Source organism: Prionailurus bengalensis, chromosome E4 (assembly GCF_016509475.1).
Source record: "Prionailurus bengalensis isolate Pbe53 chromosome E4, Fcat_Pben_1.1_paternal_pri, whole genome shotgun sequence".
Taxonomy (NCBI): Eukaryota; Metazoa; Chordata; class Mammalia; order Carnivora; family Felidae; genus Prionailurus; species Prionailurus bengalensis.
In genome coordinates this window covers 28,845,821-28,852,951 of record NC_057360.1, presented here as the reverse complement: position 1 = coordinate 28,852,951, position 7,131 = coordinate 28,845,821, and the positions used below count along the sequence as shown (strand labels likewise).

General features: G+C 39.6%; 1 long non-coding RNA gene across 1 annotated transcript; it reads left to right on the top strand.

Moving 5' to 3' along the window:
* Positions 1 to 1,110: 1,110 nt before the first annotated feature.
* Positions 1,111 to 2,944, top strand: LOC122476418. The gene is made up of 2 exons (XR_006295487.1): positions 1,111 to 1,519; positions 2,295 to 2,944. It is a non-coding gene; the product is annotated as an uncharacterized LOC122476418 (long non-coding RNA).
* The last annotated feature ends 4,187 nt before the right edge of the window (positions 2,945 to 7,131 follow it).

The window sequence follows — 7,131 nt, the reverse complement described above, 5'->3', positions numbered from 1 at the left end:
TGTATTCCACTGCCTGGAGCATAGATCTTCAACAAGTATTTATTGAATTGTTAAATAAGAAATTGTATTATTTTATGTCAGTATACGCCATTGTTTTCTGTGCTCAGAATCCTACCTGTATTCTAGGATTTCATCTTTACAACAGCCCTATGACGTGGGAGTTACTGTCTGCCATCTATAGATGAAGAAATTGAGGATTAGAGAGAGGAAGTGACTTGTCTGTTTTTGTTGTTATTTTTAGATTGTGGTTTCTGTGTTTTGGGGGGTTTCGATGCTTGTTTTTAAAGACCTCAGTGGCATTGAGTTGAGGCATCCAGACTTCTCCCCAGCTCCTGCCACACTGTCTCCCTCAGTTCATGCACAGGCTCTCTTCTGCTTACTGTGTATTCGTCCCCTCTTTATGTCCTATGCCCAACTTCATTCTCCTCCTCCTCCAGACTGGCAGCTGATAGAGTAGACCCACGGCAGTAAATAGTCGTCCAGAGTATGTGCTCCAGCTAGCTTGCCTGGCCTGACCTCCTGGCTTTGCCACTCACTCACTGTGTGACATTAGGAAATTCTTGGTCATTATTGCTTGAACTATTGGCCTCCTTCCATTTCCTTTTGTTCTTCTGGTGTCCCTACCAAATGGACTTGGACACATGTCTGATTCTCCAAATTTCTTTTCCATTCTTTACCCTGTCCTTTTGCAGTGCCTCCAGGCAAAACTCCTTGGCCTAATCTTCCAGCTCACATATTTACTAGATACTTATTACTATTATTTTTGGAGTGTTTTTTAAATTTTTTTTTAGTGTTTATTTATTTTTGAGAGAGAGAGAGACAGAGACAGAGCGTGAGTGGGGGAGGGGCTGAGAGAGAGGGAGACACAGAATCCAAACCAGGCTCTAGGCTCTGAGCTGTCAGCACAGAACCCGACGCAGGGTTCGAACCCATGAACCACAAAATCATGACCTGAGCCAAAGTCAGACGCTTAACTGACTGAGCCACCCATGAGCCCTGGAAGTTTGTACTCTTTTACAACCTCTCCCTATTTTCCCCAGCCCCCGGCCCCTGGCAACCACTGTTCTACCCTTTGTTTCTTTGAGTTTAACTTTTTCTCTTTTTCTCCTTTTCTCCTTTTCTCCTTTTCTTTCTTTCTTTCTTTCTTTCTTTTTCTTTCTTTCTTTCTGGAGTCCACATATAAATGATATCATACAGTACTCTTTGCCTCTGTCTGGCAGAACTACTTCTTAATATTTCTAATTCTTTTACTCAACTGCTTATTCTCACTTTCTGTTCCCAGTAAATTCTCTCATTTCTTTAAGCATATTCATTACTCTGGCTTTTACTTCTTTTCCTGTTTTTTCATGAGTTCTGCCTTCTCCGGTATAAGTTATTCCATTTGTTGTCCTCCCAACTTGCAGCTCTCAGAACCTGCCCTCTGAGCCCATCCTTGCCCCTTCCGGACATCGAGCTGCCTTGATTAGGAAAATGCACCCGTGGAGAGGGGCAGACATCTAGCAAGACTGTGCTTCTCCAGGTGAATCGGTGTGTGTGCTGGCTGCCATGTGCCTTTGTGGGAGACACATGGCACTGTGCTCACCTGGTCTCCAAAGAACCTCTGAATAATCTTTTATTGGAGGCAGCCACTCTGTATTACAAGCAGATGCCCACAGGAGGGTGAGAGCAGGGGTGTGTGTGTGTGTGTGTGGAGGGGAGTTCTTGGGGACTGGTCAGACCAGCTATACTCCTTGCCATCTGCTCATCACTCTACCAGGTCAGAGCTCTGCCTTGTGGTTACCCACTGCTTCTGGCCTGTCCCCTGATACCCTGCCCCTGCAATCATCACCAAAAGGAAGGGGGAAATCTGCCTAGGGCAATACAGGGATGATGAAAGGGCAGAACTAAAACATTGTCCCCCAAACCTGGTCCCTATTTGTGACCCTAGGCCTTCCCTACCCCTGGCTACTTTCCCTGCCTGTGGACAGAATCAACCTCTATCCACCTCAGGAGTTTCTGGGACTCATTGCTGAGAACAGCTGTCAGGTTCATCCTTTCCTATGGCATCTGTGCAGGAGAGAATACCGGGGCCGCCGTGCTTCTAGCCTCTGCTGCTTTGCTGTGTTGCTGCACATTACAGCCCTGTAAATTTTCTAAGATCACCAAGCTGGCAAGTGATGGGATTCAAACCCTAGTCTTTTTTTTTTTTTTTTTTTTTTTACTCCAAATCTGTGTTTTAATCCCAACACTCAGGGTTTGCTGACAGATGATTGGGTCGAAGTATACATCCAACTAAAACAATTATTTCATTCCAGGTATTTTCCACTAAATGGAATCTGGCTCCTTAGAGAAATGGTGGACTCCAGGTCTGAGGAAAGAAATATACAAGAAAGCAATCAAAAGAACACTAGAGTCATCATCAAAGGATTCAGGAACCACCTTGAAGAGACTCTCAGTGGCTAAAGATGGGTCCATTTTAGCGTCTAGAAGGATGATAATGGCAATTAGTTGTAACATTTCAACTGTTTGTCAAATGGTATGAGAAAAATAATTAGTCACCACTAAAACCAACTCATTATTTTGAAAAATGATAAACAGAGGGACGGAAAGAAACCATCTTGTTTTCGCTAAGAAATTATACCACTGAAAATCAAGTAGCAGATGAGGAGGTTTTTTTCATTATAGAAATATCCTAGATAACAAATAGAAGGGATGATAAAATCATCATTAGATGATATTAGAATACCATCATTTTGCCACCTTGGATAAAGTAGGATCAAGGCATGAGCTTCAGTGGTTGCTAACGTCACAAAAAAGAGACACTAAACTATCACTATCTTGCTTTGAAAGAGATAACCTGAATCTGATCAAACTGCTAGAATAGATTAAGCTACCAGCTATCAATTATAAAAAAAATACAAGAGCCCAGGAATATGTTCAAACAGACCTCAAGAGAAGCAGTCAGCAAAATGTAAGTTATGGAAAACTCTAGATGAAATTTTTCTTTAAAAACAAATACATCTCAACAATAAGGGAATGAATTAGAGGTAAGTTTACAGATTAAAAAAGACTTAAAAGATGTATCAACTATCACAACATGTGACCTTATTTGTATCCTGATTTAAGTAAACTCAAACAAAAAGCTGTTTATGCCATTTATGAAGACATTTGAACACTGATTAGACATTAATGAATTATTGTAAAATATTTTAGATATGATAACTGGTATTGTGTCTATGTTAAAAATAAAGAGTCCTCTTCTTTTATATTTTTTAAAAATGTTCATTATTTGAGAAAGAGACAGAGAGCAAGCAGGGGAGGGGCAGAGAGAGAGGGAGACACAGAATCGGAAGCAGGCTCCAGGCTCTGAGCCCTCACACAGATCCTGACGTGGGGCTCAAACCCACGAACCTCGAGATCATGACCTGAGGCCAGAGGCAGAAGGTCGACCGACTGAGGCACCCAGGCGCCCCAAGCGTCCTCTTCTTTTAGAAACATATATTGAAATATCTACAGGGGCACCTGGGTGGCTCAGTCAGTTGTGTGTCCAACTCTTGACTTTGGCTCAGGTCATGATCCCAGGGTTATAGATCCCACCCGGTGTCAAGCTCCGTGCTGAGTGTGGAGCCTGCTTGGGATTCTGTCTCTCTCCCTCTGCCCCTCTCCCCGACTCGTACGCTCTCTCTCTCTAAAGTAAATAAAAATTTAAAAATAAAGAAATATCTGTGGTTGAAATGTAATATCTGATTTTGTTTCCCGTAACACAGAGGTGGGAAATGGAATGTGCATAAAACAAGACTGTCAACGAGTTGACCATTATTGAGGCTGAGCCACGGGTATACGGGAGTTTGTCACACTATCCTGGTTAATTTCGTACGAATATGAAATAACGAGGTTGAAAAGTGAATAATAATTAAAAGTTTAAAAATGGATATATTACAAAAATCATCTGTTCTCATTTCAAACAATATTGAAGTATTTGATTAAAAGGAAGATTATCTGTTTTCACATCCTCCCACTTCCATTTTAACACTCCCCAGAGATAATCACTTTAATTCTGTACTGATGCAGACAAAAGTTTTGTGTGTTTTGAATTTTTTTTCCCCTTAAGTGCAAGAAAAAGCCAAGATTAAGCATTAGTTGCTACAAAATGCTGACTGTGAGTCATCCTACATTTGGGGCAACACATACACAAGACTTTTTTTTAAGTCTGGAAGTACATAGGCCGAATAGTTAACAACATAGGGGAGAAAATGACATTTTCACCTGCACTAAATTTGAGATTTGGACCCAGCAAAGCAAGTTCAAAGGTACCTCACTTTGGAGATAATATAATATAAAAATCTCAAATTTAGGAAAAAAATTTGTTCTAGATTGGGTGGAAGGAATCTTCACTAAAAACAAGTAACTATAACCAAAGGCTCCTTTAAAATGTGAACAGGACTGTTGATTTTAATTTTTAAAATTTTATTAAATTTATATGGAGGTTTTTAAATGCCTACACATGCACACACCCCATGGTCCATGATCTGGATTGGACATCAGGAGACCCAAATCTTGAGGTAAGCCCTGGAGAGGGCAGCAAAAGAACTGACCAATCCTCTCAATTCAGTTTTTTTTTACACCATTTGTGTCAGCTAGAATTATTCCATTAAAATAGTTGATAAGTTCATCACAGTAGACTTGTCCAGGAAAGAGGAGAACAGAAAGCTCAGAAAGCATAAAAATATAAATAGAGACCAAGTATCATAACTAGATGAACCTTATTTAAAAACAGAGAGAAACACTTAGTGTGTATATCATTATTTCTCTTCTGACAAGGAGCAGGAAGATGGACTTGTGGGGCCCTTCCACATGCCAGGAACCACCTACTCCCACCCATCTGCCCAGCCAGCTCCATATGTTCTATCAAGTCAACGGAATATTTTTATGATACTTTTCCAATTAAAGAGAGCATCTTTTCTACCCAGTTTTTCTACAAACTCCTTATGAACACTTATATGATTGCATTTGTGCTAAATCCAATCTATTTCTTATAGACTATAGGCAGATGAATTAATGTTAATTATTTCCTGTGCACGTAGTTGATCTTAACATTATCTCCAAAGTATTTAATAATCCCCTATTGTTTGCTAAGTGCTGAGAATACACGGTTGAGGAAGACACCTTCCATATTTAGACCAAAATAGGTCTTTGTTGCCATCTTTCAATACCTTCCTCTAACTAACGACAGCATTTTGGATGAATACATGCTCTTTGATAAAGATGGGTGGTGTAGTTTTTTAAATAATAGAATATGGGGAGAATGTTCAGTAACTTGTTTTCTTGAAAGAACATTATTACCACATTTTCCTGTATTCTTTCATTTAAAAAAGAATCATTCAAACTAAATGATAGTTGGCATAAAGCCTCAAAAACTGTTATGGCATAATCAAATCATGAAAACAGGATTGGGATTTAAGAAAACAAGCCTTAGTAGGCACATGAAAATATCATTTCTGGCTAAAATAGCACTTCACTCTACAAACTGTGAATGAAGGCCACAGAAGGATTCTAACTTCAAACTTCCTAGGATCTGAAAATCATACAAAGGGAAAACACCAGTACTATAATAAGGAACAAAACATTTTAATCTATGTAAAGAGCTGCTCTGTAAAGTTAGTTACATCTGTATGTGTCTTTTACATACGACTGATACTCACTTTTGCCGATTTGCAGCCAGTGAAGCCATTGCTCCCAATTTTATTGTAGGAAGCAAGTACTCTAGAAAAATAATTTGAGAAAACTCTCTACACTTATGGAGAATTAGCCATTTCTTAACCAAATTCTGTTATCAAGAAAGTAAATATTAATATATGGCCACATAAAACTATCAATTTCCTCAAAAGTACACAGAAACAGGTGAGTTGCAAAAAATTGGCAGGATAGGGATTTACGATTCAGGTACAAGAGACCCTCCACTCCAGCTATTGATAGCTGTGCCTGGGCTGTTGGAAAACATGGCTCTGGTCTCACCATGTGACACATGGTGAGCTCACCAAGGTCTCAGCAAGAGTTTGTAACGGGAGCAAGTGACATATATATATATATATATATATATATATATATATATATATATATATATATATATATATTTTAACGTTTATTTATTTATTTATTTATTTATTTTTTAAACATTTATTTATTTTTGAGACAGAGAGAGACAGAGCATGAACAGGGGAGGGTCAGAGAGAGGGAGACACAGAATCTGAAACAGACTCCAGGCTCTAAGCTATCAGCACAGAACCCGACGCAGGGCTCGAACTCACGGACCGCAAGATCACGACCTGAGCCAAAGTCGGATGCTTAACCGACTGAGCCACCCAGGCGCCCCAAAAGTGACATATTTTTTGTACTAAAGTGGGATTTCATTAGAGTAGTTCAGCAGGGATTCACTTTGGAGGAAACCTAATATAAAAAACTCCAAACTCGTGAAATAAATATATTTGGGGATTGTTTCTTACTCAAGGTAAATCACCAAGGCTATAACCATTGACTCATTTTATATTATGTGCATCAGTATTGATTATAATATGAGTTTGATATTTACACAAATTTAGGGGTGCCTAGGTGGCTCAATTGGTTAAGCATCTGACTCTTGATTTCAGCTCAGGTCATGATCTTATGGTTCATGATATCGATCCCTGTGCCAGGCTCTGCGCTGACAGCATGGAGCCTGCTTGAGATTCTCTCCCTCCCACCACCGCTCTGCCCCTCCCCTGCTTGTGCGTGTGCATGTACTCTCTCTCTGTCAAAATAAATAAGAATTTAAAAAATATTTACACAGATTTACACCTAATTTAGGATCTGAGCTTGAGGTCAGGCATGAGTGACATTATTACAAACTGTATAATAAACTGGGCTTATGACTCTAGAATTCACTTATAGGTCCTTGTTTTCCAGACTATACATTAAGGTGAATTGGCCTAAAGTCTCTTTTAACTCTAAAATTGTACGATTCTTTGATTTTCCTGAGACAAGTCTGCTGCTACGTCACTGGCTTTAGAAGTTCCTGGTTCCATCACGTGCCCCTTTCCTCAAGCCTATTTTGAAGAATAGTGGTTGGGACCAATGCTCTAGGAACCAAACAAGTAGACTTCTTGTGGTTCTAGA